The following is a 6,835-nucleotide window of genomic DNA, read 5'->3' as shown; positions in this document are numbered from 1 at the left end:
TCTGATTCCAATAGAAATTTCTTGTATGATTTGATTTAGAAGATTTAAAAATTGTGGATTTCCTATTTTTATGTTTTGTGTACACAAGATTGTCTCAAAGATTAATTTCTGACATTGATTGAATAATTGTTTTTTTTTTTTTAAAATCTATTTTAAGTGTTGATGCCGCTCAAGAAGATGGCAGTCTGGGAAGACTGGTTAATGATGACCACATGCACCCCAACTGTAAAATGAAGAAGAAGACAACAGAGGACAGACCACACCTCTGTCTGTTTGCGCTCCGAGACATTGATGTTGGCGAAGAAATAACTTAAGACTATGGACCAGCTGGCCTTGGAGAACACAGGTTTGTAAGATGCATCTTTAAGTACAATAACAGAGCCCACTTGTGGTGTTCTGGTGATGTAGTTTCCAATTAGTTTAAACTACATCACCAGAACACCACAAGTGGGCATCTAGTTATTGTTTCTATGAAGTTGACATCTTACTGACTGTGTTCTCCATTGGCCACTAGCTGGATCAATTCTGAGTCAAAGTTTGGCTCTTCAGGAACAACGAACTGGTCAGGGAGTGACAGTATTACAAAGTTCTGCGTTACTCTTTTCTGGGCGGTGGCCCTGTTAGGCCATCATATGCCATATTGCAAATATCCCCATTGTGGGACTAATTAAGGACATCTTTATGTTGTGGTTTCCCTACCAGAACCAGCACCAACCCTGTATATTCATGATATAAAACACTGTTTCAATTTGATATTTAGCCTTTCTATACTGTAAAAATAGAAGACCCCAGGCTTTCCTGCGCCCCCTTGCCCAATTGGTGGTGTTCAGGAGACAACCTGGGACTGAAATATCAGTCACAACCAGTGTTGTTTTCGTCACTGATGACTATGACGAAAATACTTCGTTAACGCCCCTTTTTTAATGACGATGACAAGCTAAACGAGGTTCTTTTATGACGAAAACATGACGTGATGTACATGAATTTTTTTCGTTGACGAGACAAAATTGTTAGCATGTGGTTCATAAATTATTTTATGTTGCTTTTAGTGAAATAAAGCCACAACAGTTGCCCAACAAAATGTTTTGCTTCTCTGCTTATTTTGGAGCAGTGAGCATTGATTCCACTGTTGCCACTTTTTTCTGTTTGTAATGAAGAATCCTTTGTAGTCCATCCAAAAGTCTTTGTTATTGGGTGGAAACCTTGAATGCCTTGTTTTAACTCAAATGGACTTAAACCCATCCATCCATCCATCCGTTATCTGTACCGCTTCTCCTCACTAGGGTCGCGGGGGGTGTTGGAGCCGATCCCAGCTGTCTTCGGCAGTAGGCGAGGTACACCCTTGAATTGGTGTCCAGCCAATCGCAGGGCATACATAGACGAACAACCATCCACGCTCACACTCATGCCTAGGGGCAATTAGAGTGTCCAAGCAACTTGCCATGCATGTTTTAAGAATATGGGAGGAAACCGAATTACCCAGAGGAAACCCATGCAGGAAGGCCGGAGCCAGAATCGTACCTACGACCTCAATATTGTGAGGCCATCCTGCTAACCAGTTGGGCCACCGTGCCGCTTGGACTAAAACCTTTGTGAATAAATTGACGAAAACTAGGGTAAAACTTTTTTTGCGTTTCCGTCGATTAAAACTGGACTAAAACCCTTTTTTTAGTTTTCGTTGACTAAAACTGGACTAAAACTATAACGAATTGGGATGACTAAATGTGATGTAAACAAATCAGCACTTTGTCCAAATGACTTGGACAAAATCTAAAATGCCTGCCAAAAACAACACTGGTCACAACACGCGTCTACAGAAGATTAATTGGCATGGGCGAAATTAATTAGTTTTATTTCATTCATGAGCTTATGTTTTGTTTTGGGTGGCTAAGGCTTAAAATGTGTAAAAATCTAATCCAACCTCAAATATAATTAATTCAATAAATTTATGATGCTACTAAAACATCGAAGCAGCCTCCTCCAGGCTTTACAGACTCAGAAATGGAGGTATGCGTATCGTGTACTCATCCTGTCGTGTCTCGAGATGTTAAAATTGCAGTTAGATAGACGTGTGCTGATTAGACAAGACTTCTAATATATCTGGTGTCACAGGATATTTGTCAGTGAATGTGTATGTCTGGTTTGAGGCTCACTCAGCTTTTTCTTGTGTTGTGGGGTCCAGTTGAGTTGAATTGCGTGTCAGGTATGTTGGCCATCTGACACCCAACTGTCAGGTTTGTGTTTGTGGGGACCCCGTAGAGCCATTTTTATTGTTGACATAAATCATAGCTAATCATCTTTTCCTTCATTATCATATGAAATACAGTTAGGAGTTGTATGTGCCTTTACTATGTTATAATCTTAGAACCTACCAGCCACTACAGGTGTCCGACAAGAAGACTTTTGGCTGTCCTGTGCTCCATTGCGCCCCTGGTGGCGTTCAAAAGACAACCTGTGACTGAAATTTCAGTCACAACATATCTCTACTGAAGATTAATTGTCATGCGCTAAAGTAATTGGTTTTGTTTCATTCGTGAACTTGTTAGTTTTTGTTTTGGGTGGCCAAAGCCTAAAATGTGTAAAATTCTGATCCATTTTCTTTTTTTAATTCATTAAATTAATATTCAACTTGTTCATTAGGATGGAGGACAACCGACAATGACTGAATCGGCTGAGGTTGATGCCACCAGAACATCGAAGCAGCCTTCTCAAGTTTTGACAGACTCTGAAAAGGAGGTATGCGTATCATGTGGTCATCCTGTCGTGTCTTGAGATGTTAAAATTACAGTTAGATAGACCTGTGCTGGTTGGACAAGTTTTCTAATATATCTGGACATAAATCGTAGCTAATAATATTTTCCCTCATCATCATATGATATACAGTTATGCCTAGTATATGTCTTTACTATGTTACAATCTAAGAACCTACCAGCCACTACAGTTCTCTCATTGGGAGACTTAAGCTTTCGTCAGGTTGTCGACTGCTGCATTGCCCTCTTATTGGCTTTAAGTACACAACCTGTAACTGAATTATCTGTCAGAACAGAACCTATGTGTCTACAGCAGGTGATTTGGCATGTGGATTCTTCAGATTTTTAGAAAATAGGTAAAATTGTGATCAAAAGTTTAAAATGTCTAAAATTCTGGTATAGTTTGCAATAGTATATCTATTAAATCATTTCAAAACTTCTTAACAAGGATGGAGAACATTGGCTGTGACCGAATTGGTTGAGGTTTAGATTACCAGGACCATTGAGCAGCCTCCTCGGGATCTACAAATTTAGGAATGAAGATATGCATCCCATGTTACAATCCTGTTATGGCCCGAGGTTTTGAAGTTGCAGTTACATATTGGGCTGGGCGATATGGCTGATAAGTACATAGCGATATAAGTATTTCATATGGGTCCATCGATACACATTGAATTCTTTTTTTATATTATTTTATTTATTATCGTTTTTATTTTCCAATATTTTCACTGCCCTGTTAAAAAAACATTTAATGTAGTTTTCCTCCCGGGAGCTTTTTGTTACGGTCAATTAATTTTGTTATTACATTATTTTGTCATATCATTCATCAATATTTTAGTTTTTTTTTTTTTTTTCAAATAGAATTAAGACCTTTTTCTGTGCAGATTCCTCTGGGGATTAAGTATTTAATGGGTTCTGAATTTTCTCTTGGACTCTGATGCAACCCAGTCTCCTCCCTTGGACAAAAAATATGGGCTGAATCTTCCTTGGAATAACGACACAGATTCTGACGAATCATTGTCAAATCCTGCCCCTGAACTTTGCGCCTCAGACCCAGACCATATTACTATCCCAAGGCTCAGGAGGACCAAAAGTATACAGGTAAACAACCCATATAGATTTCAGAGAATCTTACAAGCAAATTGCATATATTTTATTGGTCTCCTGCCTTCTATCCTTTATATTTCGTTGTTGTTGTTTTTTAGATTAAAAAAACAGGCTGACTTTGGAATGGATAAGCATTATTACTCCAACTCAGATGACAGTGGAGATGAATATATTCCGGATACAAGTGAGGCCTCTGATTCAGACGGAAGTGAAGCTTTGAAAATTGTGGACCCTCTCTTGAAGTCTAAGAATGCCTTCAGAGATTTTTCTCCCACACCACGAATCTCAAAAGCCACCTCAACGCAGGTTGTTAATCAAGGGCGTTCACCCGTTCGGAGGAGTAGCAGCACTGGTGTGATTCTTGAATTCTATGGCTCTTCAAATATTTGTGCAGTTTAACACAAATCATCCAAAATAGAATTCAAGCACATCTGTGACAGAAATTCAAATTCAGAAGTCAAAGAGAGAGAACAAAAAAAAAAATCTAATGCTGCGCTTCTTCCGAAGACATATACTGTAAACATTAAATGTATGTTAGGACAATCTTGAAAAAAGTATTAGAACACCCTTTACTTTTATTTCTTGTTAATTTTATTAACCAAAATATGTCCATTTTTATTACAGATTAATGAATACAAAATTAAAACTCTAATCAGCTACTTTTTAATCGTTATATTTGTATAAACAAATGTTATACATCTGTGTGTTAACTTATACAAGAAATGACGGAAAAGCAAGGGTGGTTTAGTATTTTTTTATCGTATATAGTCTGTATAATATCTTTAACCTATGCTGATGCTGTTTAATACTGATTTAAATAATAATAATAATGTCATAATCTGTTGGTTTTACATGAACAAAACCTTTCAAGCACTTTTTAAAATTCTAAATACTACCTCTTGTCAGTAAGTTGGTTCACAGCACTGCCTTGGAGTGAAAGTGTGTAGTGCTGAGACAGTCGGTATGTGCTGAGTCGTCTGACGTTTGTGTGACTGGTACCCAGGAAGGTAGCAAAACCAGGCAGTGTGTATGTCGTACCCAGGAAGGCAGAGAAACCAAGCAATATGTATGTGGTACCCACGAAGGCAGAGAAACTAAGCAGTGTGTATGTGGTACCCGGGAAGGTAGCAAAACCAGGGAGTGTGCATAGATACAGACCCCAAAAGTGATTAAAACCAAATAAAGTCCCCAGAAGATCATCTGTAGTCAGGTGAAGGACCCTGTACTTTGTTCAACTCATTTACTCCCTTAGACGTACAAAGACGTCTTTTAATGCAATGGCGCCCTCTACCAAAGACGTATAAGTACGTTTCCTGTCTTTTTTACGTCATAGTGTACATAAGGGTCTGATGCAACCTCTGACTGAGAATCAGCCTTGTCCGCATTGTGAATCATGTAAAAATCACCCAGCAGGGGGCAGAGGTGCAAAAGATCCGCCTTGAATCTGCGCCAGAGGTACAAATGGGGGGCGGGATCCTGGGGTAGACTTATAAGTGTGGAGAGCAGCGTGGGTAGCAGCAGCATCGGCAGCACTAGCAGCAGTCGCATTAGTAGCGTTAGCAATGAAATCCTCCAAGCAAATGACGATCGAGGAATGCGTTTTTGTAAAAAAAAGCTTCCTAAAAGCATCAAGGCGATGGAGACGCTTTGGTTGAGAGGATGACGCTTCGTCATCGTCACAACAAACAGGCGTCTAACGAGGGTGCGCGTGCCTTGCGGCCTGCATCGCCTGCCTTCGGACAATAGCCAAAGCAGCTGAGAGTCCTCACCAGATCCCCCCGAACGAGGAGGTAAGCGCTCGCAAGTTACCATTGAACATGTGGTTTTACCCCTCATGCTTTTATTGTACATATCATGCATCTTGCGGGCAGAAAATGTCGCATAAATGTGCAGTTAGACGCGAGCGTATCTCCTCCCCGACGAGGAAACAACAATACTGAATGGTGTGGTAATCATGCATACTTTCTAAAATTCACAGATTGTGCATCCCGCGGCAAGAAAGTTCCTCCTCGTCTTGTTGGTGTAAAGAAAGGTAAATTATAATATGAAACTTCACACGCCAGCAATAAAATGCAGCAATAAATATATATTTCCAATTGTTTATATTTCTGTAATTTACAGGTTGTGCATCAGGAAGCAGTGGTTCCGGATGGCGTCACACTGGATGGCAACCGAGGAAAATCGACTTTACAGCAACCCCTGGACCACTGAATGCCGCTGCCCATTTGGAGTCTGAGGAGCCAGCTGATTTCCTGCAGCTGTTTCTCACGGATGAGCTTCTGCAGCACATCGCGGATGCCAGCAATCACTTCCCAGACAATTATTTTCACACAAACCCCAGTGGACAAACACAAGCTCGCCTATTTTCCACGGACCAGCAAAGCCAGACCACAACGAAAGTGTCGGGTCTGTTTGCGCAAAGGCAAACGGAGTGAAACAAGAATGTGGTGTGAACTATGTTGTGTGCCCTTGCATCAAGGCAACTGTTTTATTTTATATCACACAAAAAAAAAGTATGTATGACACTGATGTATTTCATTTTTGTACATAGTTCAACAGTTCAGTCGTTTAGTGTTATGTGCAAATAAATTTATTTTATCAAAAACATATTTTTTGTGCTTTTTTTTGTTATTTTATAGAAGGCATGCATTATTTAGATGTTAGAGGTGTCATAAAAGCCATAAATAATAGTGTCAAAGTTCAAATTATGGTCAAAATGCATCAGTTTACAAAAAGCTCATTTTCTCAGTTTTTTCCCCAGGGATTGGAGTTTTCATGAAATTTAGCTATTTTCAAATGCCGATTGTTCAAGAATGGAAAAAGATAGGAACAAACATTTTTTTTCTGTTGAAAGAAGAGAGTCTCATCTTTCTTCGGGTGTGCTCCATGTCTATATAGCATTAGAATACAATATTCTGTGGGCCTTGCAATATTAGTCAAAACCCAGGAAAACTCTGGGATTGAGTGGGTTGCTCCAG

General features: G+C 39.6%; 1 long non-coding RNA gene across 1 annotated transcript; it reads left to right on the top strand.

The window, feature by feature from the left end:
* Nucleotides 1-250: 250 nt before the first annotated feature.
* Nucleotides 251-4,498, top strand: LOC148314418 (uncharacterized). Its single transcript, XR_015841771.1, has 4 exons — nucleotides 251-346; nucleotides 2,641-2,736; nucleotides 3,699-3,851; nucleotides 3,956-4,498. It is a non-coding gene; the product is annotated as an uncharacterized LOC148314418 (long non-coding RNA).
* Nucleotides 4,499-6,835: the final 2,337 nt, after the last annotated feature.

Source organism: Idiotropiscis lumnitzeri, unplaced genomic scaffold (assembly GCF_059441095.1).
Source record: "Idiotropiscis lumnitzeri isolate Australia: NSW breed Sydney's pygmy pipehorse unplaced genomic scaffold, RoL_Ilum_1.0 HiC_scaffold_299, whole genome shotgun sequence".
In the NCBI taxonomy this organism is placed as follows: domain Eukaryota; kingdom Metazoa; phylum Chordata; class Actinopteri; order Syngnathiformes; family Syngnathidae; genus Idiotropiscis; species Idiotropiscis lumnitzeri.
Note: the sequence above shows the minus strand (reverse complement) of the source record. Positions and strands in the feature narration are given on the sequence as shown.